This window comes from Neofelis nebulosa, chromosome 7, assembly GCF_028018385.1.
Source record: "Neofelis nebulosa isolate mNeoNeb1 chromosome 7, mNeoNeb1.pri, whole genome shotgun sequence".
Classification (NCBI taxonomy): domain Eukaryota; kingdom Metazoa; phylum Chordata; class Mammalia; order Carnivora; family Felidae; genus Neofelis; species Neofelis nebulosa.
The window spans coordinates 15,648,176-15,663,176 of record NC_080788.1 but is presented as its reverse complement, the minus strand read 5'-3'; positions in this window follow the sequence as shown (position 1 = coordinate 15,663,176).

The window sequence follows — 15,001 nt, the reverse complement described above, 5'->3', positions numbered from 1 at the left end:
GCGAGATCGTGACCTGGCTGAAGTCGGACGCTTAACCGACTGCGCCACCCAGGCGCCCCTGTCCTGACCACTTATTAGAAGCACTACTCGGGCACAAGGAAACCACTAAGTATTGAAGCTTTAATCTCTTTTTTTTTTAATTAAAGGAAGTTGTGACCTAAAATTCGTATTCACCCATACAGTATTGAAGGCAAGGAAAGGGAAAAGGAAATGTTGAATTATGTCCACTTTTTAATCCACGTGTCCAATTGGGGAATGTTTATGATTCTACAGGAAGGGGTACCCAGTGAATCATACAACAGGACTGTGCAAACTGACTCAGTTTTCTGACCGTATTATTTGGTGTTGCAGTTACTCTTTAAATTGATGCTTTATTCTCTAAAGCCAAAAAAATTCTAGCCAAAAAAAAAATAGACAATCCAAACAAAAAGAGAATCTCGTGATGATGGGTCAAAAAGAGTCAAATTGGAAGCAAGCAGACAAATCCAAAAAGGGGGAGGGGGCATTCTGCAAACAAACTGATCTATTCGCTCTCAAAAAGTCATAGTCATGAGAAAGAGAATGTACTGGTTAAAAAAGACTCAGTGGTGTAACAGCCAACTTCAATATGTGGTTCCATAACTCACCCTGCAAAGGATATTTGGGGCCAATTGTGTAATCCAAGCACAGGCTGAATATCAGTCCATGAACATTTACTGAAATGGAAAGGTGTAGATCACTGATTGGAAAAAGCAGATTACAAAACAGTGTGTACAGTGTGGACTTATTTTGTTGAAAATGGTACATGCACACAGAAAGATCCAGAAGAGTATGCATAAATGTTAACAGTAGTAAAGTCTATAATAATAAAAGAGTTTTTGAAGAAAGGGCTCTACTGATTTTCTATTTCTCCTGCTAAGAGTACTGAGACTTGCTTTTTTTTTTATGTTTTAAACTACATGGACTCAAATATCAAGTGGAGAAAATGTTCCATTAAAGTAGACACATCCAAGGTAACGTGTAATCATTCTCACACATGCTGCTTAAGAACCTTTTGTATTTGTCAGAGTCAAGTTCACTGATCACTTCCTTTTACATTTATCTGACAATCGGGGCTATTTTTATGAGTTAGAGGAAAGCAAACGGGTTTTTCCTTTGCCTGTAGTTATTAGAAGATGCACTTAAAACCCCTGATTTGAAACCATCTGCGTCATGAGATACTGAGCTGGTCCTGCGTGAACTAATGAAAGCCTCTTTGAAGACACTTGATTTTGAGCATCTCAGCTAGTGCTGTGCTCAAACGCCCCACTGCAACCCACAACTTTTCCACACAGTGAATTCAAAGCCTAGGGAGCGAGCCTTCCTCTGAGACTTCACTTCCAAAGATAAGAACTGAAAAAGCATCTACATTTACAAACAATACTTAAATGTTCTCGTGCCCCTTCTGCTACTGATTAAGAACTATTTTTATAAATGGTTATCAGATTCTAAACAAAGTTCATTCTCTTGCTGTTTTCTTCTATCACATGTCCCCATTTTTAATTAAAGCGCCCTGCATTATAATGAGTTTACAATATATTTGCATCCCATTAATGAGCTTTGGAAAAGAACCCTAGCCATACACCCTCCTCTACTCTTTCCGTTTTCAAGTGTTACAAAGATAATTATTGGGGAAATTGCAACTCGCAAATCAGGAGTTTCAAAACCATTTGAATTGCAGACAGAAAGAAAAATGTCACTAAGCCTAAGAAGGTTTTTTTTTGTGTGACAAGCAACGGACTCAAGCACTAGCGGTGATCTCTGACAAGATGCTATGAGACAAAGCCGATGACCCAACTCCCCTTTAGGAAAGCCACAAAGGTGCAACCTAGGTTAGTGGGCATCTAACCAATTCCTCATGAAGAAGAGTAGGCACCCAGATGTCAAAAATAAGGTACCGTTCTCATTTGGAGATTGTTCAGCTCAAAAGGCTGGGATCTTGTTGGCAAATTTAAACTTTTGCAAACTTTCTCCCGTGATACTTTGGTATTCATCCTACCTCTTACTTTTGTGTGTGTGTGTGTGTGTGTGTGTGTGTGTGTGTGTTTAGAAGAAATATTTCATTCAGTGTTTCTTGATGTTTGCATTGAATCAGGTCAACTAAGGTTTCTATCATTTTAACTAGAGTACGTAGGATTTTTAATGGATACTGGCTTTAGCTTTCTCTTTTATGAATTTGTAATATTTCACATTATATATTCTCTCTCTCTCCCTCTCTCCCTCATGAGAGGTAAAATCATCTCAATATTCTCTTCCCCATTTCAATTCTTTGATGTAGCATTATCTTTTTCCCCCCATGATGAACACCCCTCTAAGGCCATAATCCCTTTCCTCTGCAACAAAAGAATCTGGACTTTTTCATTAAAGTCCAGTTCAGCAAAATGCAGCCATCTGTTTGACTCTGTGTGTTAAATGTCACATTGCTTTGATGGGAGAACAGATGCCCAGCTGACGACTCTACAGATATAATTGGATGGGTACTGAATGCCTCACTTCAGGGCCACCTCATAGGTAGGTATTTGGGCTTCACCCAGTTTTACCCTTACTTCATGAACCCAAAGGGAGTGTTTCAGCCATTTTAATATATGTATTAAGTTGTGTCTTAGTTTACACTTTTTGAAGATTAATTCTGATCTTCGTCTCCCTTCTTTCGTGGCTGTCATTCGATCCTAGTTTGAAAAATGTCTCCACTCCTCCCCTCCAGTCCTCCCTTCTGAAGACCCTCGCCTTCAAGCCTCCCTCTGTTCTCTCCAAACTGAACTTCTTGATGTTTGATTCTCCCACTCCTAATTTTACACTTCCTCCACCCCGGTTCTGAGACCTGGAATAATCCCCTCTCTTTCAAGTCTGCTCCCCGCCCCCCCTTGCTTCAAATCCCACCCCTTTCACAAAGCTCTCTTTATGTGGTTGGTGGTATCGGGCAGTGGTCTAGGGAAGTGGGTAATGAATGTATTCACATATGTAGTGGAGGGTGAGAAAATAGAATGGATAATTGGATTTTGCACACACAGGCTCATTAGCCAACCTCAAGACACCCAAACATGAAATGAAAGTAAATGGTCCGTGTATCACTTCCTTCTGTAATATACTGCAAATGCTACAAAGGTCGGGGTCAGATATTCTGTTTCGTTTGTGTCCGTCTTCTTTCACCAAGGACTAAACACATACCTCAGAAGGAAGCGGGCGTCTATGGCCTCTCCAGGTGAGAGGGGCAAGATGACAAGATTTTTTTTAGTCTGATGAACCTTGGAGAACATTGGAAGAGCCTCTAGTTGGTTCACACATGGGTAACTGAGCAAGGTCTGGATACTTTTCCATTCCTACTCAGGGTCAAAGGCCCATTTGTCCCAGAACTGGGATTCGCATCAGGTCCCCTTGGTTCCTGATTGCAGTCAGGATCGTTGTCCTTACTTGAAGAGAATTCAGTAGGTAAGCTTAAATTTATCTTATCCATCTTGGCATCTTAGCATAACCCTACTGGCCATCCTAGGGTTCACCGCTGACCTTCTGGTCAATATTTAAGCTTTCATTTAGTTCTATGGGAACCTAAAATGTGTGTCTGGGGGGGAAATATTGTACGCAGTATTTCATATGCTCTAACATAGTATAAATTAACTAAAAAGGCAATAGACAACCTATAAATAATTTATAGTATTTATTTCTACCCCATTTTTGTGGGATAAGCAAGGGGTCACGAAATTTGGGGTAAGAAGATTTGTGCATCCATTTAAACACGTTTGTTTCCAAAGTATATGTCACCGCATATAATGCAGATAGTTGCTAGATGCAAGGACACTTTTAGGACTAATAAAGGACCGTCTTCTACAACCACATTTGGGAGCTCAGATCTAGTTTTGAGCACATTGGGAAACCATTAAGGGCTTAAGGACAGGCAATGATATGATGAGATCTGCATAGTAAGGAGACCCTGTGGCTGCAGCGGGGGCCTGGTCGGAGGGAGACCAGGAGCAGAGAGACAGTTAGGGTACAGTGGCAACATCTGGTGGAGACAGGCACCAAAGAGCACTGTGAGGACGGCACCCGCATCGCTTCTTGTGTTGAAATGGCTATTACTGGGACATCTGGGTGGCTCCGTCAGTTAAGTATCCAACTTCAGCTCAGGTCATGATCTCACAGTTTGTGGGTTCGAGCCCTGCATTGGGCTGTGTGCTGACAGCTCAGAACTTGGAGCCTGCTTAGCATTCTGTCTCTCTCTCTCTCTCTCTCTGCCCCTTTCTCCCTTGTGTGTGCACCGTGCATGCGTGTGAGCTCTTTCTCTCTCTCTAAAAAATAAATAAATAAAAATTAAAAATAATAATAAATGGCTATTACTAAATCTCACTCTGCTTTTCCTCTCCCTCTCCTACCTGGAAGTTTCCAAAGGTCTCAACCCCACTTACCAGGCCAAACACATTCCCTCTAACTTCACCTCAGTCACAAAGCAGAAAGACAAGGAAGGAGTCAAGGGTATGCCTAAATCAGGCGACCTATATTGGATATCAAATCAAGTGCTCCTAGAAATTAATAGCCATAGCTAATGTTTATTCAATACTTCCTGCACATCCAGCTTAACCCACACAACAATCCCATGGGGGTAGGTACTGTTATCACCACTCTGTGGGGCAAAGAAATGAGCACAGAAAAAGAAAAAAATGTGTTCAGTGTCACTCAGCTAGCAGAAGGTCTCCAGATCATCTAACTTTTGTGCCCAGACCCTGACTAAACTCCATTGCTTCCTGTTGTTATGACTCATAGCCCATGTGACTGTGTCCAGGGACTGACCAGTACCTATTATAAAATTGCTATGGAAAATGAGTTCCCAGTTCCCCAAAACACATATACATTTCAAGTGAGCCGTACTGGTGGCAAATATGTAAGATGTATTTGAAGGAAACCATAAAAGTTGATGCAAAGTTACAAAAGAAGATGCAAATAAATACATACCTTATGCTCCCAGATCCTAATGCTGAAGATGATAATTCCAGCAATACCCTACCAAATTGATTCATAAGTTCAATAAAACCCAAAGCAAAGTAGCAACAGGACTTTTTTTTGAAATTTAACAAATGATAATATGTATCTCAGAGGAAAATAGTATATAAGAATAGCCAAGAAAATCTTTAAAAGAAAAGAAAAAAAAATAATTGTGGAAATAGAGACTGCCATATAAAGAGCAAACTATATTATAAAACCACAATGAGAGTATTTACTGGTGTTGCCTTAAATAAATAAATCACAATAGATAATAGAAAACCTCGAACCAAATGTATCCAGATAGATAGATAGATGATAGGTAGATAGAGACTGCATTTATAGGAATTTAATATGTAACAATGGACAGATTTTGAAAGAGTGGAGAGATGGCAAAATATCCAGTAAAAGTTGTTGAGAATATTGTCTGTTCAGTTGAGAAAAAAAGAAAAAGACAAAAACAAAACAAAACCACACCAAAAAAGCTACATCACTGTGGAAGATATTCAAGATAAGTTACAGATAAATTTAAAAACTAAAGAAAGAACCAAATTATTAAAAGAAACCCTCGAAAGAATATATTTCATTTAAAAAAAAACCCTTTTTATTTAAAATACAAACTACAGGGACACCTGGGTGGCTCCGTCGGTTACACATCCGACTCTTGGTTTAGGCTCAGGTCATGATGTCACAGTTGGTGAGAGTGAGCTCTGAATCGGGCTTTGCATTGCCAGCACAGAACCTGCTTGGGATCCTCTTTTTCCCTCTCTCTCTGCCCTTCCCCCGTGTGTGTATGTGTGTGTGTGTGTGCACATGTGCATTGTCTCTCTCTCTCTCAAAATTAAAAATTAAAAAAATAGGGGCACCTGGGTGACTCAGGTCAAGGGTCTGACTCTTGATTTTGGCTTAGGTCATGATTTCACAGTTGGTGAGATCTAGCTCCTCACTGGGCTCTACACTGACCATGTGGAACTTGCTTGGGATTCTCTCTCTCTGCCCCTCAACTGCTCACTCTCTCTCTTTCTTCTCTCTCTCAAAATATATACACTTGAAAAAGAAATAAATAAGAGGGTGCCTGGGCGGCTCAGTCATTAAGCATTTGACTCTGGCTCAGGTCATGATCTCACAGTTCATGAGTTCAAGTCCCACATTGGGTGACCTCGAACTCCGCTTCTGGTGACCATGAGCCCCACTTCAGGTAAAATGTGAGCGCTGGGTGAGCTCCACTTCTCTCTCTCTCTCTCTTCCCCCACCTTTTCTCTCTGCCCCTCATTCACTTGCTCCCTCTCTCTCTCAAAATAAATAAATAAATATATAAACTGAATAATAAAATAAATAAAATACAAACTACAGATGCCAAAAAGATCAATAAATCTGGCTTCATCAAACGTGTAATGTATGAGAAATATAACAAATGGAATTCAAAGTAAAGAGATAAACTTGGAGAAAATACTATTGCAAAGAAAACACTATATTTAGAATATAAAAGAACTCTTAAAAGCCAAAGAAATGAAGAAGATCTACCCAATTAAAAAAATGGTATCAAATTAGCCCAAACCAGAAAACGAGAATATTGGAAGACTGACACTTCATGACTTCAAAACTTATTACCGAGCTACAATAATCAACAGTGTGCAACTGGTAAAAGGATAGACATAAAAAACAGCACAGAGACTCCAGGAAAAATGTGAACAAACCTTACATTTATGGTCACTTGACTTTCCACAAGGAAGCCAAGAGTATTTGATGGGGAAGGAGTTTTTCAACAAATGGTTCTGGGACAACTGATATCCACAGGCAAAAGAGTGAAATTGTATCTCTACCTCACACCATATGCAAATAGTAACTCTAAACTGTTTATACACCTTTAATTATAAGAATTAAAACTATCAACTTTTGGAAGAAAACAAACACGCAAATCTTTGTGACCTTAGATTTTGGCACTACAATGACAGCAAAGCAAAAGTGACAAAAGAAAAAAATAGATAAATAGCACCTTATCACAATTTAAAACTTTTAGGCTTCGAAGGACGCCATCAAGAAAATGAAAAGACAACCCACAGAACGGAAGAAAATATTTATAAATCACATATCTGATAAGGGACTTGTAACCATAAAAAAAAAACTCAACTCTTACAGTCAAAAATGAAGGCAATCTAATTTTTTAAATGGGTCAAAGATTTGAATAAACATTTCTGCAAGGAAGATATATAAATGGCCGATAAACACATCACTATTCATTAGGAAAATGCAAATCAAAAGCACAATGTAATGCCAGTTCATACCCATTAAGAAGACTGTTATCAAGAAGACAGATAATAGCAAGTATTAGAAATGACATGGAGGGGGTGGTGCCTGACTGGCTCAGTCAGCAGAGCTTGCTTGCGACTCTTGATCTTAGGGGTGTGAGTTCAAACCCCATGTTGGTCGTGGAGTCTACTTTAAAAAACTGATGTGGAGAATTGGGAAACCTCATACTTTGCTGGTGGGAATGCAAAATGGTACAGACACTTTGGAAAACAACGTGTGGTAGCTCCTCGGAACTTTAAACATCATTATCATATGACCCAGCAATTCCACTACAAGGTATATATCCAAGACATTTGGAAACATGTCCATCCAAAACTTTGTTCGTGGATATTTATAGCAGCATTATTCACCATAGAAGAAGTACAAGCAACCCAAAAGTCCCTCAACTGATGATTGCATACACAGAAAGGGGTATATCCATACAATGGACTATTATCCAGTCACAAAAGGAATGAAGGACTAATCTATACAACATGGGGGAAACTTTGAAAACATTACACTCAGTGAAAGAAGCCAGCCATAAAATGCCACACAGTGAATGATTCCATTTATACGGAATGTTCAGAACAAGAAATCCATAGGGACAGACAGATTAGTGATTGCCAGGGAAGAGTAATGGGGAGTGACCACTAATGGGTGCATAGGAGATTTCTTTTGGGGATCATCAATGTACAACTTTGCCAAACATACAAAGACCACTGCATTGTACATTTTAAAGGGAGTGAACTTCAAGGTTTGTGAGTTATATCTCTATTTTTTTCAAAGGGTAACGATGGAACAGAAAATCCACAAAAGGTGCATACGAATGAAGATGGACTGACTCTACTTGATCGGTAATCAGGGAGACACGATAAACATCACAACGAGAGATCACTTCATATCCATCAGATTTGCAAAGGCCAACACATCTGACAAACCCAAGAACGGGAGGAGATATAATGTAATAAAAACTCTGATGGAAACTGGCAAGGCAAATGAGTATCGCTCCTTTGGAAAACAACATGGCAACACTCCGTAAGACTGCAAATTCATGCTTCCATTGCTTCAGCAATCCCACCTCTGGTTTAAACCCTAGAGAAAGCCCGACATGTACACAAGTTCTACTCACATATATTCTTTATATCATTATCAACAGGCAATGAAAACAATTTGTATTTTTATCAAGGAAGGAATAATTAAATCATGCTATTGCTATACTATAGAATGTGATGCAGGATGTAACAGGAATTAGGCAAATCAGTTCTTTAAGTCATGTTTTTTTTTAATTTTTTAATTTTTATTTTTTACATGAAATTTATTGTCAAATTGGTTTCCATACAACACCCAGTGCTCATCCCAACAGGTGCCCTCCTCAATGCCCGTCTCCTTACCCTCCCCTCCCTCCCACCCCCCATCAACCCTCAGTTTATTCTCAGTTTTTAAGAGTCTCTTATGGCTTGGCTCCCTCCCTCTCTAACTTTTTTTTTCCTTCCCCTCCCCCATGGTCTTCTGTTAAGTTTCTCAGGAGCCACATAAGAGTGAAAACACATGGTATCTGTCTTTCTCTGTATAAGTCATACCATGTTTTTTTAAAAAACAATTGCAAACAATAGGAACAGTTTGACCCCATTGGCAACTTAAAGCACACCGATTAAGGGCGCCTGAGTGGCTCCCTTGACACGGTGACGTGTCAGACTCAATCTCGTCTCAGGTGATCTCACGGTTCATGAGTTCGAGCCCGGCATCGGGCTCCGCACTTAGAGCGTGGAGCCTGCTTAGAATTCACTCTTCCTCTCTTTCTCTCTCTCTCTCTGCCCCTCCCTAACTCTCTCTCAAAATAAATAAATAAAAAGTTTACAGCACACCAATTATACTTTTGTACGTGTAGGTGCACAAGTGTGTACTTGTACGGGAAAAGACCCCCCGCAAAGATCTATGATGCACAATTTGCAAAAGTTACCTCTGAGAAAGGACAGGGTGTGCCCAGTAGGACTCTGATCTTATGTGCGTTGTTTGCGTGTTCATTTTTAAGGAAAATTGTTTCTCACGTAAAAACAGGAGGTTTGAAAGGGGGCTAGGATGGGGTGGAGGAGGGAAGAAGGCAGAGCCGGCAGACAGGCAAAGATGGCTGAGAGAGTGGGGAGGGAGGCTGCCTGTCACCGGGTTTGCTGCATGGAATCCCACTGAGTCAATAGTTTTGTAACTATTAAATCACAGTTACGGCTTATATTGACTAAATTCTAATTTATAATGTGTGCACAGCAAAAAACTTCCAAGCGGGCATCCACAGAAATGACTATTAAAACACCCTGTTCTTGAAAATTATGAATAACACTCCCCCATCATCAGCTGCGCAAACCTGTTGGATTAAAGCCATCAAAGATTGTGCACCGAGCAGCAAGACTGCATAATACATGTGCTCTGCCCCCAGCCCTCCGCTCCCTCTGCTACTTTGATTTAAGAGCATTAGGAAACTGTGTAATTTTTTTGGTCCTCTTTTTATTTCCATGGTAATTTATGTCTGTGGGTAAGCATTTTATTTTATCAGAGACATGGGGCTAGAGTTATTTTTCAAGGCGCTTGAGTTTCCCTTTGATGCCCACTGAAATTAAAGGCAGAGAGGCAGACGGTACCCATGCTGTTTGTCACAGAGTCAGAGGTTAGAATTACATTTGCTGCCATTTATTGTGACTATTCCGTGCCAGTAGTTAGGGTAGCACTTCTCATGGGCAATGCAGTATTATTAATATTGCAGACATCAAAACATTTGTGAATGGGATATAATTGACTTGTCACTCACATTAACAATATCCCCTGTGGAATACCATTCCAACAATGGCCGGGCAGAATATTCCTTAGTTATTTACATCTGACTCTTTAAGTCTTAAACCTCTGAAAAAATTCTGAGGATTTCTTTTAGCCTTAACGCAACGTTGAGATACATTTTTGTGTGTGCGCGTTGTATAAAAAAGTGCATAGCAAAGCTCTCTGTCATAGAGACTAATAAATATTTCTACACACAAAGGACCATTTTAATCAATAAGAAACAAACCTTCATGTGAAACTATGGCCCAAAATTTTAGATGATTTAAAAAAAAAAAAAGAATTAGGGCCCTCTCCTTGTAAGGGGTTATGATAAAAATTCACAAATGTTTAATATTATGTTGTGATTAGACGAATAAAATAAACCCTTACAACTTTAACTAAACAAAGGCTTAGAAGATTGTAGAAAGTGAAAAAAAAAAAACCATGTGAAATATACACTTGGAAGAAAATAGAGAGAGAAGCCATTAGCTAAATTGTAAAATTTGTGGCTTAAAATTCTACGTTTCTATCAGTAGGTTGAAGTTAATTTTATCTTGAAATGGATCTTGAGGCAGGAGCAATTCTCCAGCTAAAAATAAAATTTAAGGCCTCCACTGATTGCAAAGTAAAATTAATAAGGGTTAGTAGTGTGTATGTAAATACTTAGATACCAACAACACAGGAAAACTCAGAGGTATTATTAGACAGTCAGTTTCTAAATGGTATATAACATTTGTTTTACAAGCAAATTGGTTATTTTAAATTAGAATCACATTAGTGTTGGAGGAAAGGAGAACATTCGATAGAGTCGAGTGTTTTTCAAGTTACTGTACCTGTGAATTTTTTTACAGTGAGACATGCTGTTTTGTTATTCAAATTTTCATAGGAATATTTAATAACGAATTAATAACAAGCCATTTTATTTACATAAGAGCCTTCTGCTTTTTATTTTCCCCCTATTATCTGCTCAGCTCGGAAAGGATTTTCAGATCGAATGGACTGAGAGTCCTTGGATGGACATAAATAAATATACACAAGAGTTGCTTGATAGAAACATTTCACTGACATTAACAAACAAATCCTGCTCTGTGACATTCGGAGTGCTCCGAAAGCCTCCTTCCTCTTTCATCTGAGTCAACGTCACAGGTAAAATCAGGTTTTAAAAGAAATCTGCTTGAAAATCTGTTCCACAAAATCGAGGCACCACTCTCGTCTAAGATTAACTAGCTCACCTCTGAGGGGCTCTTCCGTCTTGGGCAGCCTACAAGTCTAACTAAGCCACACAAGCTGAGTCAATCAGGAAATCCAGAACGTTGGGGAGGGGCTCAGCTCAGCTTTCTCCCTGTGGGCAGTAGGAGCAGCTCCGTGGAGCACGAGTCACTTGGGAATGTCACTGTCTGGACTTGGGGAGGCCAACCCGAGCTGTGAGATGACAGTTCTTCAGTGTGTAAGTGGCACCAGATAATAATCAAATAGCAAAAACCCACGCTTAAGACTTAGACACGTTGCCATTTCTCTGGTTGCAATTTCTCTGGTTTCGGATTTTTCTTTTTCTTTGTAGAAAAGCTAAGAATTTGTATTTGTTTGGGGTTTTCTCCTTACATAACTGTTACATCCAGTCAGATTGTCAAAATACAAATGCTAACCGGGCCCTGCCTACCTTCCCGGGCCGTCGCCGAAAAATCGTGACAAAACCGTCTTTCTTCTTTCGCCTAGAATCAGTCCAAGTTTGAAGAACATAAATTGGGAACACCTCAGTGCAGAGACAAATAACAACCTAGGAAATCTTATTTCCAAAATTTACTAATAGCGATACAGGTTTCCCTCCCGATTAAATACATGGACAAATCACCAGGCAGCTAGTGTTAAATAAAGACTTTAAAATAAACTGTAGTTTTCTGTTGATACTTTTTCATGAGCTGCCGACTGATTTTTTTTAATCAGAATTAACGTTCCAAATCTTCCAGTATTCTGGCCTGTCTATATCATGACCCTTCATATAATGATCCCTGAGAAAAAAAATAATAATTCCCAGCAAAAGCAAATGTGTGAACATCGCTCCAAGGTGGAAAATGTTAATTTTGCGCAAGAACAGCGCTCCAAAGTTTTAGCCTGTGATATTTTTAAGTAGGCTGAGATTGATAACTCCAATAATATCTGCATCCTAAAGCTCGACCTTTTCGCGTTCCTTAATAAGGAAAATGCCTAAAAATTATAAGGCACATTTTGGGGCAGATTTGACCAACAACCTGTGTCGAAATGAATAATACCATGGCATCGAGCTAATGCAATTTCATTTAGCCAGACTTGCCTCCACCAAATAGTCCCCTTTTGTAAGGTTATTATAATGGCTTAATTTAATCTTACCATACACACAACATGGGTATGGTTACTGACTGATAAGGAAACTAGTTGCATTCATTAAATCCTGCTATAAATCTCTTCTCTGAAATACCTATGATACAGCCTTCCAGCAACTACAAGAATGTAATTCCTCATCTTTCTCTGTGATATTATGTAACTGTGGCCTGCAGCTAACTTTCTCTGTAGGTGTTGGGATGGGGCAAGGTCTCTGCAGCCCTGCGAGAGGGTGGTGGGGAGGCTCGAGACCTAGGGAGTCCTTCCGTGAAACTTTGGAGATCGGACAAACCTCAAAATGGAGCAAATCTCACCTCCACTGCGGATGAAGAAATAACATACCGCAAAACTCTTAAAGTCCATTTTTAAAGCTCCCGTATAAAGGTGTCCCTTTATATTTTTTATGCATCTATTATTTTTCTCAGCGCAAACCCCCCATATCTTCCCTTCATGGGGAGTAAGTGGGTACCTACTGAAATGCGCAGGTCTGTGATTCTTACAGCATCGGTTTCAGAGTCCAAATAATCAATGTTGAAGGGAAAGTCAATTTTTAAGGCCTTTGCAATCTCACTGCGAGCTTCGTTGTGCTGAAACCTGTATAATTTTTAAAAGCATACACATCAAAATATATTTTAACAAAACTGGCATTCTTCTAAGAAACTTTCCAGTGGGCTAATCTCTGTAAGTACATAAAAGTTGCAGATAATCAAGTTACTTTTTTTTTTTTTTAGGAAGGCCTGCCCCACTTATTTTAAAACTCTCTTTTGCTCCAATCTCTGTATTGAGAATTAAAAGAAAAAGAAAAGGAAAAAAAAAAAAAAACCTGTTTCAAAGATCTGAAGCGTGGACATAAGGGTGTTTTCTTCTCTGTACTGGCAGTTTTAAGATTAAAAGCCTCTGTAGGCTTCTCGGAGTTATCAACCTTGCCCAGTGGCTGAATAGTCTCCGCAGAATTTGTGCTACAGAAACGTTCTCAGGATAGATCTGTCTCCACTCTGATTTTTAAGGCTGTGAGCATTTTTGAAGCCTTCTGGAATTACTGGTATCCTGATTATTTTCTCCTTTTGGATGAAGACCGTGAAAGCAATAAGCCTAAGTAAGCACTGTATGCACCTGAGATCCCTATGCCAATCATGCCGAGTGGTTTCATGGACTTGAACCTTGGACGCCAGAGTGAGTGAGTCTGTAGAGTCTCGGAACTAACAACCGCCTGTGTTTTTATTTTATTCTTTCATTTCATTTCATTCGTGGGAGACAGCAAACTCACAAGAAGCACTAGTTTTCTCCGTCCCTCCAACTAAAAAGTGGACTCTACTGATCAAGTCAAAGGGCATCTGCCTGAAGAGAAAACTAGCTTATGATGCTTAAGACTGATCTAGAGGGTTTGATCAAGTTGACTACGGCCCAGCCGGCTCACCTGGTGGGCCCTCGTGTCAGGGAAAGGAGCCATGTTTAAATGGGACATCGCCAAAGACGACGGGGGCAGGGGGGGAGGGAGGGGGCTCTCAAGTGTCTCTCACCCTTCCTGCATTTTCAGAAAGAAGTGAAACTATCCCCACTGTTGCCTGTTCATATCCTTCAGAGGGGACTTGTTTCTGGAAAATCTGATATACAAACACACAAAGTCACAAAATCATAAATTAGGAAGATTTTCCGCACAACTCTGCACCATACCCCTGCCTGGGCTGCCCAGAGTTGGGCCCCCAACTTTGCCCTGGGAGTACATAAGTCAGCAGCTGTGACTGACGTTGAAGCAGTTCATGCAACTTTAGAGAGTGAAGCCAGGAGAAATTGAAGGTCTCCGCTTTCATCCAGGCCCAAATGTACTTGTCCACACCCCTTCCTTCCTCTCCTTTTCCGTGAAAAGTGTCCTTTCTCTGCTCAAGCCTTGCTCTTCAAATGTTCTCTGGACCTCCCCCACTCTTCAGGGACTAGCCCATCAGCATTTAAATAAGTGCCAATTCTTTCTTCTTCTAGTAATAATAATAAAATAAAAACCTACTATATCACTATCTTTTCCTTCCCTATGCAGTGGACTGTCTTTGACGAGGTGCGAAATTCCCCTCTTTTCTTCCTCCCTTCTCCTCGCCCTGCAGCTTTCTTCCATCGGGCCACAAAACCAGTCTCACACTGCCATTCATACCCTCCTCCAAAAACATGGATGGTTTTCCGTCACCATCACCGTCACCGCCTTAGAATTCCTTCTAGCATGCCTGTAATCTCCTAACAATGGCAGACCCATCTTTGTATCCACCTCCACGAATTAACAGAGGTTTGTCATCCTTTCTTCACTAAAATAAAAATGTGGGGCACCCGTGTGGCTCAGTTGGCTAAGGATCGGACTCTTGATTTCACCTTAGGCCATGATCTCGCAGTTCGTGGGTTCAAGCTCCGTGTCAGGCTCCACGCTGACCGGGGGGAGCCTGCTTGGGATTCTGTCTCACTTGCTCTCTCAAAATAAACAAGTAAACACAAAATAAAATAAAGTAACATAAAATAAATAAAATAAAATAAAATAACACGAAATAAAATAAAATAAAATAACATAAAATAACATAAC